Source organism: Dendrobates tinctorius, unplaced genomic scaffold (assembly GCF_039654945.1).
Source record: "Dendrobates tinctorius isolate UK_male_01 unplaced genomic scaffold, ASM3965494v1 ptg000073l, whole genome shotgun sequence".
Taxonomy (NCBI): Eukaryota; Metazoa; Chordata; class Amphibia; order Anura; family Dendrobatidae; genus Dendrobates; species Dendrobates tinctorius.
This window is the reverse complement of record NW_027361741.1, coordinates 34,953,231-34,975,865: the sequence shown is the minus strand read 5'-3', so window position 1 is coordinate 34,975,865 and position 22,635 is coordinate 34,953,231. Positions and strand designations below refer to the sequence as shown.

The following is a 22,635-nucleotide window of genomic DNA, read 5'->3' as shown; positions in this document are numbered from 1 at the left end:
ACCACCCAGTGCTTCACAGAAGTTTATAACGCCTGGGCGTGAAATTAAAAAAATCATATTTTTTCCACAAACATGATCTTTTAGTCACCAAATTTTTTATTTTCCCAAGGATAAGAGGAGAAATTGGACCCCAAAAGTTGTCCAATTTATCCTGAGTACGCTGATACCTCATATGTGGGAGAAAACTACTGTATGGGCACACGTCGGGGCTCGGGAGGGAAGTAGTGACGTTTTGGAATGCAGAATTTGATGGAATGGTCTGCTTTTGCTGTCATGTTGCTTTTGGAGAGCCCCCACAAGTGACCTCATTTTGGAAACTAGACCCCCTAAGGAACTTATCTAGATGTGTGGTGAGCACTTTGAACCCCCCAGTGCTTCACAGAAGTTTATAACGCCTGGGCGTGAAAATAAAAAAATCGTATTTTTTCCACAAACATGATCAATTAGTCTCCAATTTTTTTATTTTCCCAAGGGTAACAGGAGAAATTGGACCCCAAAAGTTGTTGTCCAATATGTCCTGAGTACGCTGATACCTCATATGTGGGAGAAAACTACTGTATGGGCACACGTCGGGGCTCGGAAGGCAAGTAGTGACGTTTTGGAATGCAGACTTTGATGGAATGGTCTGCGGGTGTCATGTGCGTTTGGAGAGCCCCTGATGTACCTAAACTATTGAAACTCCCCACAAGTGACCCCATTTTGGAAACTAGACCCCCCACGGAACTTATCTAGATGTGTGGTGAGCACTTTGAACCCCCAAGTGCTTCACAGAAGTTTATAATGCCTGGGCGTGAAAATAAAAAAATCATTTTTTTCCACAAAAATTATATTTTTCCCCCAATTTTTTATTTTCCTAAGGGTAACAGGAGAAATTGGACCCCAAAAGTTGTTTTGCAATTAGTCCTGAGTATGCTGATACCCTATATGTGGGGGTAAAACACTGTTTGGGAGAATGGCAGAGCTTGGAAGGGAAGGAGCACCATTTGACTTTTTCAACGCAGAATTGGCTGGAATTGAGATCGGACGCCATGTTGCATTTGGAGAGCACCTGATGTGCCCAAACAGTGGAAACCCGCAATTCTAACTCCAACCCTAACCCCAACACACCCCTAACCCTAATCTCAGCCCTAGCCCTAACCCTAGCCCTAACCCTAGCTCTAGCCCTAACCCTAATGGGAAAATGGAAATAGATACATTTTCTTTTAGTTTTATTATTTTTCCCTAACTAAGGGGGTGATAACGGGGGGTTTGATTTACTATTTATGGCTGTTTTTATGTTAGGCAGCTGTCACACGCTAAAAGACGCTTTTTATTGTAAAAATAGTTTTTGCATCACCACATATTGAGAGCTATAATTTTTCCGTATTTTGACCCACCAAGTCATATGAGGTCTTATTCTTTGCGGGACGAGTTGACATTTTTATTGATACCATTTTCGGGCACGTGACATTTTTTGATCGCTTTTTATTCCGATTTTTGGGACGCAGAATGAACAAAAACCAGTGTTTCATGAATTTCTTTTGGGGGGTGCGTTTACACCGTTCCGCGTGCGGTAAAATTGATAAAGCGGGTCAGTACGGTTACAGCAATACCTCATTTAGGTCTTTTTTTATGTTTTGTCGGTTTTTTGCAATGAAAACTATTTTATGTAAAAAATAATTATTTTTGCATCGCTTTATTCTGCGAGCTATAACTTTTATTTTTTTGTGGATGATGCTGTATGGCAGCTCGTTTTTTGCGGGACAAGCTGACGTTTTCAGTGGTACCATGGATATTTATATGCGTCTTTTTGATCGCGCGTTATTGCACTTTTTCTTCGGCTGTATGATAATAAATCATTATTTTCTGCTTCGCTTTTCATTTTTATTTTTTAAGGGGTTAACTGATGGGACAGTTTTATAGGGTGGGTCGTTACGGACGCGGCGATACCAAGTATGTGTACTTTTGTTGTTTTTTTTTATTTTCAAAAATGAATTTATTGGGGAATATTTTTTTTTTTTTTTACTAATTTATTTAGCGATTTTTTTACAATTATTTTTACACTTTTTTTTTTTTAACTTTATTATATTGTCCCAGGTGGGACATCACTGTCCTGTGATAAATCGCTGATCTGTCACATCACAGATCACTGATCAGCGATCTGTCACAGGCATAGACGCAGACTTCCTCATGCCTGCGCTTTGCAGGCAGTGAGGAAGTCAGCTCCCTACAGGCCCCCGAAGGTCCCCGTTGCCATCTTGGATCCGGGGGCCTGTAGAGAAAGAGCCCCCCGCAGCAGCGCTGCACATTGTGCTGCTGCGGGGGTCTCAGGGAAGCACGGAGGGAGCCCCCTCCCTGCCGATGCTTCCCTTTAACCCCCGATACACCGTGATCGTGGGCACCGCTGATCGCTATGACGTACTATCCCGTCCCTGGGAATTAAGTCCCAGGGCACATGGACGGGATAGTACGTCTCATGGCAGAAAGGGGTTAAAGTCTCTGGGTGATTTATTGTATCATAAACCCAAAAATGGTAACAGAAATACAGCCTTTCTGCTCAAAAGGAAATAAAAAGTTCATAGACAGTCCTGCCCAGCACTTCTGGGCCAACAAATATGGTAGCTCTCACAGGAGCGTCAGCCTAGGGCTTGCTTGCCTCTACAAAACACAGACCTCAGAAAAAAAACTGGCTGGACATTTATCTCCCCAGACACACCCTTGAGGTGTAGATATGGTGAGTAGGCATCCCACCCATCTCTTACCTACTCACCTAAAATCGCACCCATAACATGGCCGCTTAACTCCTTCAGCACATATCATGCTGAAAATAAACTTATGGGTTTCTAGATCACGGAGCAAAGCAGTCTCCATGACACATATCTCCCGTCATACACCATGCCAGTGATCCTGTCACATATTCTCCCCCTGCTCAAAGCCGGGGGCTTTGGCACCTTCAGACACCAGATAGGGCATTCGGGAGAGGGCATCTGTTGTTCTACATGGAATTTGAAATCCTGGAGGCCTAAGAATCACCTAGTCACCCAGGCGTTCTTACCCTTTTTCTCTCTTAACCATCTCAGAGGGGCATGATGGGACACAAGTTTAAACCCCTGGCCTAGTAGATAGTACCTCAATGTATCCACGGCCCATTTTATGGCTAGACACTTCTCTACTATGGCGTAGTTCTTCTTGCATGACCAGAGCTTCCGGCTCAAATACAGGATGGGATGTTCTTCTCCATTTATTACTTGGCTTAGCACGACTCACAAGCCAACTTCTGATGCATTCGTCTGGACCATGAACTCTTTGATGTTTACACAGAGCTTTCTTCAGTTCCTGGAACGCCATCACCGTGTCTTCAGTTCATTTAACTATCATTGATTTGGTGCCTTTAGATCTGTCAATGGTGTGGCAATCATAGCGAAATTTGGAATGAATCACCGATAGTACCCCACAATTAAAAGAAACGGCCTCACTTGCTTCTTGGAAAGTAGTTGTGGCCACTATTGAATCGCCTTGATCTTAATGATTTGCGGCTTTATTTTGCCTCTTCCAATGACATAGCCTAGGTACTTGGCCTCTTCCTTCCCTATGGCACATTTTTTCGGATTTATCTTGAACCCCACATTTCTTAAAGCATCCAGAACTGCCTGTACCTTTGGCAAATGACTAGCCCAGTCAGGGCTAAAGACCACCATGTCATCGAGATACGCTGCGGCATACTTCTTATGCGGAACCAGGATCTGATTCATCACCCTATGGAGGGTAGCCGGGGCCCCCTGCAGACCGAAGGGCACCCTGGTGTATTGAAAATACCCATCAGGCATCGAGAAGCCTATCTTCTCCTTGGCATTCTGGGACATAGGGATCTGCCAATAGCCCTTCGTCAGGTCCAGGGTTGTAATATACCTTGTGGGTCCAAGTCTCTCAATGAGTTTGTCCACATGAGGCATCACGTGAGCATCAAAACAAGAGACTTCATTCAGTTTGCAGTAGTCATTGCAGAACCGCCACTCACCGTCAGGCTTCGGTATGAGAACGATAGGATTCGACCATCCAATCACCCCGAGGTCTAGCATCCTCTTTACCTCATTGGATATCACCTCTCTCCATGCTTCTGGAATTCTATAGGGCTTGAGGTTTACCCTTACATGTGGTTATGTCAACACATCTGTTAGAATCTGTTCAGTTTGTGACTATCTGCCATTTTCTTGTAGTGTTCTGGCTGCTGGTCTTTTTCCCCTGGTGCTGGGTTTGTCTTGGGTCAGGTGATTGTATCACCCTTTATTAACCTGCACCTGTCTCCCATTCCTTGCTGGACAACAGTGTTAATCCGCTTGAAGTCTGGCTTGGAGCCTTGCTTTGCCTTCTGTGTTTAATTAGTGCAGTTCTGGGACCTCTGGCTCTGCTAGTCTTAGTTTCTGTTGTCAGTTTGTTTCTGCAGCCTTCTCCTTGTTTTCTATTAGGAGGTGACCCGTTTTTGTACCCAGTCCTTAGATCTTTCAGGGACTCCCTTCTCCCTATCTATAGGTCTTCGCTTGAGATTAACCTAGGATCGTCGGTGGGTCTATTCGCCGGGAATAGGTCGCCCACTCCATCGTAGGGTATCAGCCTAGTCGCATTGCAGGGTCAGTTTTCCCCCCTCCTACCCTAGTCCTGTGCTGCAGAACCTTAACAGTTTGTCCAGCCCGAGAAAGTGAAAAAAAAATCTTCCCGGATTTCTGCAATATGAACAGCGTTCAGGATCTTGATCAACGCCTGCAACGGTTAACGTTGGAAGTTGCCTGCTTACATCAGCAAGTGAGTAATTGCCCAGGGGTCCACCCTGAAGAGCCTAAGGTGAGATTACCTGAATGTTTTTCTGGTAAACGGCAGGAATTTTTTTCGTTTAAAAATGCATGCTTACTTTATTTTCGGCTTAGACCCAGGTCTTCCGGGGCTGAATTACAGCGTGTGGGGATTATTATTCCTTATTGCGAGGGGAGACACAAGTTTGGGCATTTTCATTGCGTGCAGATGACCCTTGATTGATGTCAGTAGAAGCATTTTTTTCTGCTATTGGGTTAATTTATGACAATCCGAATCGGGTCGGTACAGCCCAGGCAAAACTCAGACAGCTGAAACAAGGTTCTGGTGACGCTGAGGGGTATTGTAGCCAGTTCAGACACCTGTTCCTATGGTTTCATGGAAATACTCAAGGAAATGAATGCAGAATCCTTGAAAACAATCGAAGGGGAGATTGAAGGTTTACAAAATACCATTAAGAAAGATATGTCTAGTGATTCATTGAAAAAATTCAATGCTGAGATTGAGGAAGAAATACGGAAGTGGGTGGATGAAATACAACAGACAAAATCAAAAAAATTCCAACGAGATATAAATGATAAGCAACAGGATAGGATGTATAAGTGGAGAACTTCGAGTGAAAGGTCACGCCCCCTTCTATAGGAATGGGTTCCACTCTCGATCACGATCTGCATCTGTAAGATCTACAATATATGTGGATGAGCAAACAAGTAAAAAGAATAGACCTGAAACAGATAACAGCTATGTCTCAATGAGTAGCGGTAAGATGAATACTAGGCAAAACTTCAAGAAGGGAACATCTGCCAAACAGACTGAGAGTAAATCACAGGGAGAGCTCCAGGTAATTAATTTATCTGATCACATGTTGACAAATGCCCAAATGGAAGTGTTAAGTAAGGGTTTATCTTTCTCTCCTAATAGCTATAATTATTTTACAGCGCTGAAAGATCTCCACCTTTTTTCAAGAAAATTGATCTTAGAAAAATTACATATTAAAGGGGAGCATGCGTTGGAGAATTGGACATCCGCTGAGAGAGATGCCATAGGAATATTGGACGAATTACTTGAGGAGCAGAACCCCACCAGAGAAGGTGGGTTTCCTAAATCTATTTTTCCCAGATTGACGAGGTTTCCCCCTTGTCACTATGTCCCGCAGTAGAGATCTTTACTAGAATGGTAGCTGAAGATCTAAAGAAATTACCAACATATCGTTATTATGATAATCTGACTTATAAACAGAGACAGGGCATTCGTGAATTGCATTCATTAGATGATGTAGAAATTAAAGCCGCTGACAAGGGGGAAAACATCGTCATCTGGCCGATAATTAAGTATGAATGAGAAGCATTTTGTCAGCTTCGTGATACTCAAGTATATGTGAAATTGAGCCATAGTCCTGTGGTTTCCTTTTCAGCGGCTCTCCCAAAAAATCTTTCAAAGGCATTTGATTTGGGGATAATTAATAAAAAAGTGTGGGATGGCCTGACAGTTGCCTTTCCAAAAGTACCAACTTTCTATCTTTTCCCGAAGGTACATAAAGACCCCGTCAACCCACCAGGACGTCCGATTGTGTCAGGAATAGATGGATTATGTGATCCAATTTGTAATTTTATAGATCATTATCTCAAGGGATTGGTTGAAACATTACCTTCTTTTGTTAAAGACACAACGGACGTCCTGGCTAGGGTTGATGGAGTCTGTGTTGATGCAGGCACGTTATTGGTGACCGCAGATGTGGAAACACCTGTATCAGCCATGCATCAGCCATGATGATGGTCTGCGGGTTGTTCGTTTCTTCCTCGAGACCTCCGACCTGGACCACCCTCTATGTGAGCTAATCCTCGAACTGCTGCATTTTGCCCTAACGCATAATTTTTTTTACTTTCAAAGACCAATTTTAACAGCAAAAACGCAGCACGGCCATTGGTGCGGCTTGTGCACTCGCGTACGTGGGAGAGGTTGGTGTTTGGGGACGCGGGTGCAGAGGCTACTGACCATGTGTGTTGTGAATTCTCTCTCTGGCTTCCATCTGGTGATTACTGAAGGTAGTGGAGCTGGTCAGATTGACAGAGGGGTTGCGAGTTCTCTTTCTGGGCTCCCTCTGGTGGTTACTGGAGGTAGTGGAGCTGATCTGATTGACAGAGGCTTGCCACCTGATAATGAGGAACACGATTGGAGATCTGGGGTTTCTGATTGGGATTTAAGACAGCTGACTCCCTCTATCCCTGCTGGTGATTTTCTTCCTGTGCCTTCTGAGATCTGATGTCTCCTGCTCTTTCCCTGCATGGTTCAGCTAAGTGGTTCATTTGCGATTCTGTTTGCATTTGATCTGGTTTTGTCTATCTCTGCTTTGTGCGGGTCAGCTAGCTCCGGCTGGGGCTGTGCTGAATCACCGCCCATATGTTACTGCTTGTTCCAGTTTGTTTTGTCCAGTTATATTGGTCTATTTTTGCTTTGCTTTCAGAATACACCAGAGTGCTGATATAGTGGGGGCGAAGTCGTGCGACTTCAGTGTTTTTTGTGCATCAGACGTGTTGGACTTTTTGCATGTTTTTTTGCGTGATTGCAGACAGTGTCTTTCCTTTCCTGTCCTGTCTAGTCAGTGTGGGCCCCATCATTTGCTCAGTCTATTTTTCTGCCTGCGTTTGTGTTTTCATCTTGTCTCACAGACAATATATGTTTGGGGGCTATCTATTCCTTTGGGGTCAGCTCCGGGGCAGTTTAGATTTCCCTTTTCTTGCTTTAGACTTAGTTAGCTCTCCGGCTGTGCTGAGGCATCTAGGATCATCGTAGGTATGCTCCACGGCGACTGCTAGTTGTGTGGACAGGATCAGGGGTCTGCAATCCGCTTAGTTACCAACCTCTCTGGTCTTTTGTGGCTTAGCCTGGGTCTGCTATCTTCCTCGGTGACCCATTCATCACATGTGCTGTATTGGCTGCGTTATATTGATGATATTTTGTTATTTTGGCGTGGGACGGTGCAGCAGTTGGAAGATTTTATGGCTATGTTGAATATGAATTGTTTTAACATACGGTTGACATACAGACATGATCCTGTTAGGATGGCCTTCTTGGACATCAGTCTGGAGGTGGATTCTTTACCCACAATCCAGAATGATGTTTTCCGAAAGGCAACATCTATAAATGCCTTATTGCATGCGGATTCTGCACATAGCCATGCCACTATCAGGGCCGTTCCGGTCGGACAGTTTTTGAGGATGCGACGGATATGCTCAACAGATCAAAGATTTGAGGCACAGGCCTCTGACCTGAGGGAGAGAATTAAACAATGACGTTATAGTAGGAGATGTATTAAGAAATGGTATAATAAGGCCAAATTGACAACACGTGATCAGTTGTTATATTCTAAAACGAAAAACAAGAAGAATGATGAAACAATTCGTTTCATTTCAGAGTATAACCACGAATGGGACAACATGAGAGAAATCTTTCAAAAACATTGGCCCATTTTGTGTAGTGAGCCCTCTCTTGGATCTATTTTGTCAGATCAACCTTTGATGACCCCCCGTAGATCTAAAAATCTAAAAGATTTATTAATTAAGAGTCATTTTGTGGCACCTAAAGAAAATCTATTTGGACACACTAAACGAATTAGAGGGCGCTTTAAATGTGATCACTGTCTTGCTTGCGCCAATATTCTTCGTAGTGGATCTTTTATCTCAGCTGATAATTTGAAGGAATATTCGATTAATGAATATAAGCGTGAATGTTATTTATTACGCTACGTGTAGCTGTAATTTAATTTACATAGGGTTAACTGTTATGAATGAGTCACCGAAGGAGGCAAAAACAGAAATACTAGCTAAGTCCAGAAAACCAGAGAAGTTGGCAGCTATCGGATTGCAGACCCCTGAACCTATCAACAACAACTAGCAGTAGCCGTGGGGGGTTCCTACGGTGCCCTAGTCCCCTCGATCACAGCCGGAGAACTACATAGCCTAAAGACAGAAAGGGAAATCTAAACTGCCCCAGAGCAGACCCCAAAGCAATAGGCAGCCCCCAACATATGATGGTGAAGCAAGATGAAAAAACACTCACACAGATAGAAAGATAGGCTGAGCAAATGATGGGGCCCAAGCTAACTAGATAGGACAGGATAGAAAAGCTGCTGTCTGTAATCCGCCAAAACCCTATCAAAACAAGAGCCAATAGCTGATAGGGAAAAAAGCCCTGAAGACGCTAGGCTTCAAAAAGACTATATCAGCACTCAGTTATTTTCTGAAGACAGAGCAAAAAGGAATTCAGCTCACCCCAGCAGGGAATGGCAGAAATCAAGGAAAACAATGCAAAAACAAAACCATAACACAAATGCAAAAAGTAGAGCAGAAAACTTAACTTTTGAGGAGCAGGAATCAGACTGGTCTCCAACAATCCCTCAGAGAGATCACCAGCAAGGCAGAAGGGCGTCGGCTGCCTTATATCCAGTCAGTAATTCCCGTCACCCAGTCATCATCATCCTGCCCAGGTGCTTGGTAATCAGCCTCACTACCTTCCTTCACCAGAAGAGGGAGTTCATCAGACCTCAATGGTGAAGGGGAAAATGAACTCACAACAGTACCTCCCCCTTGAGGAGGGGTCACCGAACCCTCATCCACGCCACCAGGGAGATCAGGGTGAGCCTGATGAAAGGCACGCACCAATCTTTTGGCATGAATATCAGAGGCAGAGACCCAGGAATTATCCTCCTGACCATAACCCTTCCACTTAACCAAATACTGGAGTCTCCGTCTAGCCAGACGGGAATCCAGTATCTTCTCTACCTCATATTCCATGTTGCCTTCAACCAATACAGGGTCCGGAGGTGCCACCCCAGGAACTACTGGTTCAACAAACCTCTTCACCAATGACTTATGAAACACATTATGGATTTTAAATGTAACAGGAAGAGCCAAACGAAAAGAGACCGGATTAATAATCTCCAAAATCTTGTAAGGTCCAATAAATCTAGGCTTAAACTTAGGAGAAGCCACCTTCATAGCGATATTTTTTTATGATAACCAAACTATATCACCAACCTTAAACTGGGGACCAATGGTCCTATGTCGGTTGGAAAACCGCTGGGCCTTTTCCTGGGAGAGAGATAACTTATCCACCACTTGGTCCCAGATCTGGTGCCTTCTCTCCACCACAGTGTCAACACCTGGGCAGGCAGAAGGCTCCACCTGCCCTGAAGAAAATCGAGGATGAAACCCAAAGTTACAAAAAAAAGGTGACATCAAAGTGGCAGAACTAGCTCTATTATTTAAAGCAAATTCGGCCAAGGGCAAAAATGAAACCCAATCATCCTGATCAGCGGAAATAAAACATCTCAAATACGACTCCAAGGTCTGGTTTGTTCTCTCCGTCTGCCCATTGGTCTGAGGGTGAATAGCAGAGGTGAAGGACAACTGAATTCCCAGCTTGGAACAGAAAGTCTTCCAAAATCTAGACACAAACTGAACTCCTCTGTCAGATACAATGTTCTCAGGAATCCCGTGCAAGCGAACCACCTGTTACAAAAACAGGGGCACCAACTCAGAGGAAGATGGCAACTTAGGGAGTGGTACAAGATGAACCATCTTAGAGAACCTATCACAAATCACCTAAATAACAGTCATTCTCTGAGAGACAGGCATATCAGAGATGAAATCCATTGAAATATGGGTCCATGGCCTCCTGGGAACCGGCAAAGGCATCAACAAGCCACTAGAGCGAGAACAAGTTTTAGACCGGGAGCAAGTCCCACAGGACTGCACAAAATTCCTGACATCACGAGACAAGGCGGGCCACCAAAAAGACCGACTCACCAGATCTCTAGTACCAAAAATACCTGGATGACCAGCCAATGCAGAGCAATGAACTTCAGACATCACTCTCTTCTTCCACTGGTCAGGAACATACAACTTTCCACTGGGACAACGTTCAGGTTTGTCCTCCTGGCACTCTTCCAGAGCACGTCTCAAATCGGGCGAGATGGCAGAAAGAACTACCCCTTCGCCTAAGATGGCAGCAGGCTTGGTCACCACAGGAGAGTCAGCAAAGAAGATCCTAGAGAGAGCGTCAGCCTTGACATTCTTAGTGCCAGGAAGAAAAGAGACCACAAAATCAAAACGTGTAAAAACCAAGGCCCACCTAGCCTGTCTAGGGTTCAAGCATTTTGCCGACTCCAGGTAAATCAAATTCTTGTGGTCAGTGAGGACCACGACTTGATGTTTAGCTCCCTCCAACCAATGTCTCCACTCCTCAAATGCCCATTTCATGGCTAACAGTTCCCGATTCCCCACATCATAGTTACGTTCAGATGGAGAGAACTTTCGGGAAAAGAAAGCACAGGGATTCATTTTAGATGTTGCAGGATCCTTTTGGGACAAAACAGCTCCTGCACCAATCTCAGAAGCGTCCACCTCTACATGGAAAGGGAGTGAGACATCAGGTTGCCGCAAAACCGGGGCAGAAGTGAATCTTCGCTTCAGCTCCTGAAAGGAAGAAACAGCCTCCGGAGACCAATTCAACACATCAGCACCCTTCTTAGTCAGATCAGTCAATGGCTTGGCAATACTAGAAAATTTTGCTATAAATTTCCGATAAAAATTAGCAAAACCCAAAAACTTCTGGAGGGCCTTCAAAGAAGTGGGCTGAACCCAATCATAAATGGCCTGTACCTTGGCCGGGTCCATTTCAATAGTTGACGGAGACAAAATAAATCCCAAAAATGAAATCCTCTGTACCCCAAAAAGGCATTTCGATCCTTTGACATACAGGGAATTCTCCCTCAAGATCCGGAACACAGTCCGAACATGTTCCACATGAGAATCCCAATCCTTGGAGAAGATCAAAATATCATCCAGATAGATAATCAAAAATTTATCCACAAAGTCTCGGAAAATATCATTCATGAAGCACTGGAAGACAGAAGGGGCATTAGTGAGCCCAAAAGGCATCACCAGGTACTCAAAATGTCCCTCCGGAGTATTAAACGCCGTCTTCCATTCATCCCCATGCTTAATGCGGATAAGATTATACACCCCCCTGAGGTCAAGCTTGGTAAACCAGCAAGCACCTTTAACTCTGGAGAATAGATCCGAAATCAGGGGTAACGGATACTCATATTTAATAGTAATTTTGTTGAGGGCACGATAATCAATACAAGGCCTTAATGAACCATCCTTTTTGGCCACGAAAAAAACCCCAGCACCTAAGGGTGAAGAGGATGGTCTAATATGACCCTTCTCCAACGGCTCCTTAATATAGGATCGCATAGCCTCGTGCTCGGGTACAGATAAATTGAAGAGCCGACCCTTGGGAAATTTACACCCCGGGCTCAGTTCAATTGCACAGTCATAACTCCTATGAGGAGGCAAAGACGTAGACTCATTCTCACTAAATACATCATAAAAATCTGCCAAATAGTCAGGAACATCATGCGACTGAGGAGAGGTGGAAAAAACCGGAGCCTCACTAAGGGCACACCGACAACCCCAAATCACCACAGACACAGATTTCCAATCCAAAACTGGATTATGAATTTGCAACCAGGGAAACCCCAGAACAATGGTATCATGCAAATTATGCAACACCAAAAATCTGCAATTTTCTTGATGGTCTGGGGCGACCCGCATTACCACCTGGGTCCAAAACTGAGGCTTATTTTTCGCCAAAGGAGTCGCATCAATCCCCCTCAAAGGGATAGGCGTCCGCAGAGGTGTCATAGGAAATCCACAACGTTTAGCAAAATCCAAGTCCATTAGGTTCAGGGCTGCTCCCGAATCCACAAAAGCCTTGGCGGAAAATGTGGACAGGGAGCAGATCAGAGTAATTGCCAGAAGAAACTTAGGTTGAACACCACTCACAGAAAACGTGTGTGCAAAACGTTTCTCTCGTTTAGGACAGACAGAAATAATATGCGAGGCATCTCCACAAAAAAACACAGCTTATTACGCCTTCTGAACTCCTGACGTTGCTCCCTGGACAAAACTCTATCACATTGCATAGGTTCAGACATTTGTTCAACAGGTGGCAACACCTCTCGTGCAGTCCTGCGTTCACGTAAATGCCGATCAACCTGAATGGCTAATGACATAGAATCGTCAAGACCAGAGGGAACAGGAAATCCCACCATAGTATCTTTTACGGCTTCTGACAAACCCTTCCGAAAGAGAGCTGCCAAGGCATTATCATTCCAGGTAGTAAGGACCGCCCACTTTCTAAATTTTTGACAGTACAATTCTGCAGAATCTCGACCCTGGCTCAATGCCAACAGGGTCTTTTCAGCCTGATCAACAGCATTAGGTTCATCATACAACAACCCCAAGGCTTGAAAAAATGCGTTCACATTAGTCAGAAAAGGATCATCTGGTTTCAAAGAAAACGCCCAACCCTGGGGATCGCCACGCAGCAAAGAGATGACAATTTTAACCTGCTGCACGGAGCTCCCTGACGAGTTAGGCTTCAAGGCAAAAAATAATTTACAATTATTTTTCAAATTCAAAAATTTAGACCGATCTCCAAAAAACACATCAGGAGTAGGGATCTTTGGTTCAGCAGCATGTGAATGAGCAAGGTAGGCGAAAATTCCCTGCACTTCCGCAGCGAGCTGCTCCACACAATCAGACAATTGCTTTATCTCCGTTGAGAGAAAAAAAATTCCCCCTACGGCCTCAGAGATATAGAGGAAAAAATATACACACTTTTTTTTTTTTTTTACAATTCTTTCCTGCTATTGAGTACACTAGGATCTGCGGTAGGGCTGGTGATTCTGTTATGAATGAGTCACCGAAGGAGGCAAAAACAGAAATACTAGCTAAGTCCAGAAAACCAGAGAAGTTGGCAGCTATCGGATTGCAGACCCCTGAAGCTATCAACAACAACTAGCAGTAGCCGTGGGGGATTCCTACGGTGCCCTAGACCCCTCGATCACAGCCGGAGAACTACATAGCCTAAAGACCGAAAGGGAAATCTAAACTGCCCCAGAGCAGACCCCAAAGCAATAGGCAGCCCCCAACATATAATGACGGTGAAGCAAGATGAAAAAACACTCACACAGATACAAAGATAGGCTGAGCAAATGATGGGGCCCAAGCTAACTAGATAGGACAGGATAGAAAAGCTGCTGTCTGTAATCCGCCAAAACCCTATCAAAACAAGAGCCAACAGCTGATAGGGAAAAAAGCCCTGAAGACGCTAGGCTTCAAAAAGACTATATCAGCACTCAGGTATTTTCTGAAGACAGAGCAAAAAGGAATTCAGCTCACCCCAGCAGGGAATGGCAGAAATCAAGGAAAACAATGCAAAAACAAAACCAAAACACAAATGCAAAAAGTAGAGCAGAAAACTTAGCTTTTGAGGAGCAGGAATCAGACTGGTCTCCTAGAATCCCTCAGAGAGATCACCAGCAAGGCAGAAGGGCGTCGGCTGCCTTATATCCAGTCAGTAATTCCCATCACCCAGTCATCATCATCCTGCCCAGGTGCTTGGTAATCAGCCTCACTACCTTCCTTCACCAGAAGAGGGAGTTCATCAGACCTCAATGGTGAAGGGGAAAATGAACTCACAACAGTTAACATCAAGAGAGCTGAGAGTACGTGTGAGAGAACAAGTGCGTGTTATTGTGGCAGCAAGAACAGTGCAAGATGTATCAGGTTTAAAAACAATTCCTCGGCACTTTAGAGCAGTTCATAACTGTGATCCAACTAAATTTATGGTGAGGGGAATTGAAGTGATACATACAGGGATACGGGGGGTAATGTAAAAAACTTCTGGATCAGCGTAAATTAAAATGGATCGTTACGTTGGGCACCATGAAACCTGCAGGCCTCAATGATTCTCTTAATTTTAGCCCCTTTTGGTAATAAGATTGTTCTTCATATAATCCCTTCCCATTATGTATATATTTTTATTGGCATGTTGTTCTAATGATTTTTAATTGTGTGTTTTTTTCTATTGTCTAGTGATAATCATTATATTTATACCGGGTCCTTTAAGCAAGTCCATCGGGTGTCTTGGTAAAGAAATAACAGCAGCGGTCCTATATGGAATTGAAAAGCCTTATGCAATATTAAAAGATATGGATATGGACATTTTGGAGTGCCTTTTCAAGACTTGGACCCAAAGAAATTGCTTCTAGTTGCACTTTGCTTGTTTTTTATTTGGTGTGGTGTGGGTTAATAGTATTAAGACCCGTTGGGGCTGTGGTGCGCGTGCACCTGTCAGCTCACTGCTCCCGCCCCACGCCATCCGGCATGGCTCTTGCAGGTGTGGGATCGAGGAGTGATAGTCCTCGCTCGCACACAGGCGGGGCACCGCCGGGTGATGTGGTTATGGGGGGCTCGGGGATTGCCGCATGCGCCGCTTCTACACAGCATCTTTCACATGGGTCAGGTGATGGTCACGTGACCAATCACCATGGAGACTTAAGGTCCTGTTTGCTAATCTGAGCACACCTCCCCTTGAGAAAGCGAGAGTAATGGTAGCGAAATGTGCGTTGGGGTGCTTTGGGGCTGGGCTCTAAGCATTGGGTAAGAGCTATTGTGTGTTCTTTCTCCCCCGTATCTCTTTATAATGTCCTGCTAAGATGGATTGGATACATGGTGTTTAATATTAATGCAGGACAGGAAGGAGAGTCGATTATATATACATGATCCCCTATTGGTATAACCTATGTTGGTCTCATTATAGATGTGGGAGATTGTGATTTATTGTTGTTTGATACAATCTGGGGGCTTATCCTAAAGATATATATTTATACTGGACATATAAATTAATGGGATATATATCATGTTAAGTGGCCTATAGTTCCTCTTTTGGTGTCTGACCGAACACATATCTTTTTGTCTGTGTGTCTTTTTTATATTGTGATTGATTAATAAAAACTTTTGTAATTTTATATAAACTCTTGTAGTCCTCTGGTTTTCATATAATACGAGCAGCGTATGCCCAGGCTTCAATCCATCTGCTCAGCAGACATAGGACAACGGGCTGCTATGTGTCCAGGGCCATGACACCACCAGCAGATCATGTCTTTAGCAGCAGTCTTTAGTAGCCCCTCAGCGACTCCTTGGGGCCTTGAACTCCCCCCAGTGGTGGCTCTGTTTCCCTTCTTTTGGGACTCAGGCTCCCGCTGGATATCCCAGTATGAAGATGTACCACTCCCTGGCTTCGTCAGGGACCTCTCGACCACCTGCTACCTTTCTACGAGGCTCACCAGGTCATCCGCATTTTGGGGTCTCCTTGGGCAACCCAGGTCTGCACAGACCTGGGGAGAGAGTGAATAATTCTGTCCATGATGACCCGCTCGACCATCTGGGCTGGAGTGGAGGACTCCGGCTGCAACCATTTCTGGACCAAATGCAACCAGTCAAACATTTGTGAGCGGGGAGGTTTATCACCACAATATGTCCAGTGATGAACCGTTTGGGCTCTGACAGACATAGTGACCACTAAGCGTGCCAATATCTCAGTTTTCAACTTGGCATATTCCTGGGCATCCTGCAAGGCCAAGTCAAAATAAGCTTTCTGGGGGTCACCTGTCAGATTGGGGGGTCAGCACCTCTGCCCACTGCTCGGGGGCAGCCTTTCCCGCTCTGCAACCCATTCAAAAACAGTCAAAAATGGCTCCATATCATCCCCTGGGGTCATCTTTGGCATGGCTCGTCTTACCACTTTCCGGACACAGGAGTCATAACCTTGACGTGGGGAGCGGCAGTTTCTCTGCTGCGGACCTCTCACATTAGGAGCTTATTAGTCTCCTGCTGTACCTGGTGCTGTTGCTGCTGGCTCAGGATCAGGTGCTTGAGTAGCTCGTCCATTTTGTCAGACCGCTGTTCCATCTCCGTAGCCGCCTTAACCCAGGACATACGATTTGTCCACCACTGCTATACGTGTTCCTGGAACATTTGCCCGCATCCAGAACACCAATTGTGGCAGGTTGGCTCACTTAGCTGCTCCTTGATGTAGACACAGGTACACGTGGGTTAAAGCGTCTGGGTGGTTTATTGTATCATAAACCCCAAAATGGTAACAGAATACAGCCTTTCTGGCTAAAAAGGAAATAAAAAGTTTATAGACAGTCCTGCCCAGCACTTCTGAGCCAACAAATATGGCAGCTCTCACAGGAGCTTCAGCCTAGGGCTTGCTTGCTTCTACACAACACAGACCTCTGCCCACTGCTCGGGGGCAGTCTCTCCTGCTCTGCAACCCATTCAAAAACAGTCAAAAACGGCTCTATATCATCCCTTGGGGTCATCTTTTGCATGGCTCGTCTTACCACTTTCTGGACACAGGAGTCATAACCTTGACGTGGGGGAGGGGCAGTTTCTCTGCTGCGGACCTCTCACATTAGGAGCTTATTAGTCTCCTGCTGTACCTGGTGCTGTTGCTGCTGGCTCAGGATCAGGTGCTTGAGTAGCTCGTTCATTTTGTCTTTTGTCAGACCACTGTTCCATCTCCGTAGCCGCCTTAACCCAGGACATACGATTTGTCCACCGCTGCTATACGTGCTCCTGGAACATTTGCCTGCATCCAAAACACCAATTGTGGCAGGTTGGCTCACTTAGCTGCTCCTTGATGTAGACACAGGTACACGTGGGTTAAAGTCTCTGGGTGGTTTATTGTATCATAAACTCCAATATGGTAACAGAAATACAGCCTTTCTGGCTAAAAAGGAAATAAAAAGTTTATAGACAGTCCTGCCCAGCACTTCTGGGCCAACAAATATGGCAGCTCTCACAGGAGCTTCAGCCTAGGGCTTGCTTGCTTCTACACAACACAGACCTCAAAAAAAAAACTAGCTGGACACTTATCTCCTCCGTCTCTTACCTACTCACCAAAAAACCCACCCATAACATGGCCACTTAACTTCTTCAGCACATATCATGCTGAAAGGAAACTTATGGGTTTTTAGGTCACAGAGGAAAGCAGTCTCCATAGCACCTATCTCCCCTCATACACCGTGCCAGTGACCCTGTCACAACACTAATGCTTAATAAGATAGAAAAATAGACACGCTAACAGCACCCTAGTGAAGGACCTGTTCTGTGTTCCTGCCTAGCAGTGGAAGTTGGCACCCTATATACACTGACAGTGGCGCAACTGCTGGTAGGTGGCTGTCCCTGATATCCCTATTCCGCCCTATATTAGAAAGAAAAGGCAGGAAATTAAAGAACAGGTATTAAATGTTGGAACCCCATATTAGACTGCAACATCTCAGTCATCCTTATGGAATTTGTCTCTTTCTGTTAATAATCACCAATCCAAAAACCAATGAACAATGAGGGGCAAACCACTTATATAAATGCTGTATCAAACCATTCCCAAACTTTTGGAATATACCCACCCACAGTGACCCTACAGGGCACACAGAGATGAGGAAGAGTCTGGATCGTTCACATAAGATTAAATCTAGCTCGTGGCACTGCCTTACCCTGGTTATGCCTAATGATTGGCTCCTGCCTGGCTAAGGAAGTTGGCACCCTATATTGCAGGAGACGTGGCGCCCCCTCTCAATAATGGCTGTCCCTTGTTGTCCCTAGACAGCCCTAACAACAGTACCTTGCATGGACAGCTATCAGATCTTAAATCAATGGCTGTGCCAGAGTCATATCCTATTGTAAAAATGGGCCACTTGAGATTATCTTTGTCACCCCACCCCTAACCACTCCTGGGTGGTGTGTATTAATGTGTTAGTTAGGGTATACCAAAAATAGGTATTATAGAAAATAGGTATCTTAACAAATCCCAAGAGGCATAGATAGATAGCTAGACAGGGTAACAATATAAACAAAGAAACCCAGTAAGGTAGTACTCCTGTTGTTGGTAATGGTAGAGTTGACTGCCTCTATGTGTTTCACCCTTTGGCTCATCAGGAGGCTTAGATAAGGATGTCAGGTCATGTTGATGTCCGATGTGGTATGCTCTCATGTCCATGGAACCAATTTAAATATTTCTTTCTTCATTAAAGCCGCTGCTCTAAAGAATGAACAACTGGAAAAACACTATAAAAGAGGTTTCAGGTTTGCAAAACGTCACAGAAAAAGAGAGTTTCCTGAAGTGTTTTCTGCTTGCAAAATGGATGTTTTTGGCTTCCCGAAGACACCATGTGCACATACCCTAGTACACATTCAGTGATCTGGAGTCGTCTCCATGTTTCATTGTTGTAAGCGGTGCTCAATTATAAAACGTGAAGATAAACAAGTGAATAAATGTCTTAATGTTTACAGGGAAGGTTCTCGGGTATATGTGAATGCTGCATTTTACTGTACCAGCAAAGAGAATGAGATTTCAGAAATCTCTGGCACATGGTCCTTAGTATTTTCCTTGCAGATTTAAACCTTCAAATTGTTTTTTCAAATCTGAAAAAAATGTCAATTCTTTCAGTGTGTTTGCAATGTGTTTCACCCAAATGAATGGGGAAAAAATACACAGCGTTTTAGTGCCAACTCTCTGAGCGTGAGCAATAGAATCATAGAATGTTAGAATCACCCTCACTGTCAAAAAGTGTTTTCTAATAACTAATCTATATCTCCTCCCATTCAGTTTCATCCCATTGCTTCTAGTCTTTCATTGTGCAAAGGAGAATAAAGATGATCCTTCTACAATGTGACACCCCTAGAGATATTTGCAGACAGCTATTAAGTCTCATCTCAGTCTTCTTTTTTGCAATCTAAACATTCCCAAATCCTGTAACCGTTCCTCATACAACATGGTTTGCAGACTGGTCACCATTCTGGTTGCTCTTCTCTGAACTTGCTCCAGTTTGTTAATGTCTTTCTTAAACTGTGGTGCCAAAAAAAGGACACAGTATTCCTGATGAGGTCTGACCAAAGAGGAGGAGAGGGCAATAATGACTTCACTTGATCTAGACTGTATGTGTCATGATTAAGGCCAGGTTTTTGTCTTGTCTCTCCTTTCTCGGTCTGGTCATGTCAGGGGTTAATTTTCCCTGCCTCGTTCCTGTGTACGGTCTACTATATCTCTGTGCTGCAGCCTGTGTGCAGTGCCAGTTATATTGCTTGCCTTTGGCGTGTTTAGCTGGCTCTGGTGAGTTCCTGATCTGTCCTGCTGCGTTCATCTGACTCTACCCGTGTCTGTTGCTGACCTTTGGACCGTGTTGACCACCTGCTTGTCATTGCCCCTTTGCATCTGATATTCTGTTGCTGATCTTTGGACTGTGTTCAGACTACCCGTTTGCTATTGCCCCTTTGCTTATGCACTGTCTTTCTGGTATTCTGACCCTGGCATGTGACCTGACTTGCGATTTTGGATTTCCCTTTGGTACTGCGCTACTGTCTGGTATCGACTCGGCTCTCTTGACTATTCCGCTGCCACCTAGTGGTTGCTTCGCTGTATTACTGTTGGTCTGCTTCATTGCCGGATTTTCAGCTCATTCTCCAGTTTGCTGCCATCTAGTGGAGTTTGTGTTACTCTGCTGTAACCCTCAGTATTACAGCGTGACAGTATGCTTCTATTAATACATCCCAGAATTGTATTTGCCTTTTTTGCTGCTGCCTCACACTGCTCATGTTCAGTCTGTGATCTTTTAGTATAGCACATAGAAGCCAAATAATATGACTAAGGCAATCAGTTACAGGCGCGTCTCATAAAATTAGAATATCATCAAAAAAGTTATTTTATTTCAGTTCTTCAATACAAAAAGCGAAGTTCATATATTATATAGATTCATTACAGAGTGATTTATTTCAAGTGTTTATTTCTGTTAACCCCTTCCTGCCATCCGACGTACTATCCCGTCCATGGGACCTGGTCCCCTATGCCCATGGACGGGATAGTACGTCTACTGCGATCAGCGGCGCCCACGTGGTGAGCGCCGCTGATCGCGGCCGGGTGTCAGCTGATTATCACAGCTGACACCCGGCACAATGTGTCAGGGGCGGTCAAGGACCGCCCCCGACACGTTAACCCTTTGCACACCGCGATCAAACATGATCGCGGTGTACCGGGGGTTAAAGGGAAGCATCGGCAGGGAGGGGGCTCCCTCCGTGATTCCCTGAGCCCCCCACGGCAGCGCAATGTGCAGCGCTGCTGCGGGGGGCTCCTTTCCTGCAGGCCCCCGAATCCAAGATGGCAACGGGGGTCTTCGGGGGCCTGCAGGAAGCTGGCTTCCTCAGTGCCTGCAAAGCGCAGGCATGAGGAAGCCTTCTGCACTGCCTGTGACAGATCGCTGATCTGTCACAGTGATCTGTGATGTGACAGATCAGCGATCTGTCACAGGACAGTGATGTCTCACTTGGGACTATTTAATAAAGTTAAAAAAAAATAAAAAAAAGTGTTAAAATAATTTAAAAAAAATTGCCAAATAAATTAGAAAAAAAAAAAAAATATTCCCCCAATAAATCCATTTTTTGGAAATAAAAAAACCCCAAAACAATAAAAGTACACATATTAGGTATCGCCGCGTCCGTAACGACCCGCCCTATAAAACTGTCCCATTAGTTAACCCCTTTAGCGAACCCCTTAAAAAATAAAAATTAAAAACGAAGCAAAAAATAATGATTTATTATCATACCGCCAAACAAAAAGTGTAATAACGCGCGATGAAAAAGACGCATATAAATATCCATGGTACCGCTGAAAACGTCATCTTGTCCCGCAAAAAACGAGCTGCCATACAGCATCATCAGCAAAAAAATAAAAGTTATAGCTCGCAGAATAAAGCGATGCAAAAATAATTATTTTTTATATAAAATAGTTTTCATTGCATAAAACCGACAAAACATAAAAAAACGACCTAAATGAGGTATCGCTGTAACCGTACTGACCCGAAGAATAAAACCGCTTTATCAATTTTACCGCACGCGGAACGGTGTAAACGCACCCCCCCAAAAGAAATTCATGAAACGCTGGTTTTTGTTCATTCTGCGTCCCAAAAATCGGAATAAAAAGCGATCAAAAAATGTCACGTGTCCGAAAATGGTACCAATAAAAACGTCAACTCGTCCCACAAAAAATAAGACCTCACATGACTCGGTGTGTCAAAATACGGAAAAATTATAGCTCTCAATATGTGGTGATGCAAAAACTATTTTTACAATAAAAAGCATCTTTTAGCGTGCGACAGCTGGCAAACATAAAAACCGCCATAAATAGTAAATCAAATCCCCCGTTATCACCCCCTTAGTTAGGGAAAAATAATAAAATAAAAAAAATGTATTTATTTCCATTTTTACATTAGAGTTAGGGCTAGGGGTAGGGTTAGGGCTAGGGTTAGGGCTAGGGCTAGGGTTAGGGTTAGGGCTAGGGTTAGGGTTAGGGTTAGGGCTGAGATTAGGGTTAGGGGTGTGTTGGGGTTCGGGTTGGAGTTAGAATTGGGGGTTTCCACTGTTTGGGCACATCAGGGGCTCTCCAAATGCAAAATGGCGTCTGATCTCAATTCCAGCCAATTCTGAGTTGAAAAAGTCAAATGGTGCTCCTTCCCTTCCAAGCTCTGCCATGCGCTCAAACAGTGTTTTACCCCCACATGTAGGGTATCAGCCTACTCAGGACAAATTGCAAAACAATTTTTGGGGTCCAATTTCTCCTGTTACCCTTAGGAAAATGAAAAATTGGGGGCAAAAATATCATTTTTGTGGAAAAAAATGATTTTTTTATTTTCACGTCCGAGTGTTATAAACTTCTGTGAAGCACTTGGGGGTTCAAAGTGCTCACCACACATCTAGATAAGTTCCTTAGGGGGTCTCGTTTCCAAAATGGGGTCATTTGTGGGGGTTTCCACTGTTTAGGTACATTAGGGGCTCTCTAAAGGCAACATGACACCCGCAGACCATTCCATCAAAGTCTGCATTCCAAAACGTCACTACTTCCCTTCCGAGCCCTGACGTGTGTCCATACAGTAGTTTT

At 44.4% G+C, this 22,635-nt stretch overlaps 1 protein-coding gene across 1 annotated transcript in view; it reads left to right on the top strand.

The window, feature by feature from the left end:
• The window catches only part of SIRT4 (sirtuin 4), a 52,846-nt gene extending 37,213 nt beyond the window's left edge, over positions 1 to 15,633 (top strand). The window contains exons 4-5 of the transcript XR_012233623.1: positions 5,724 to 5,876; positions 14,733 to 15,633. The gene's annotated coding sequence lies outside the window, so the exon portion shown is untranslated. The remainder of the gene's footprint in view (positions 1 to 5,723; positions 5,877 to 14,732) is intronic.
• Positions 15,634 to 22,635: the final 7,002 nt, after the last annotated feature.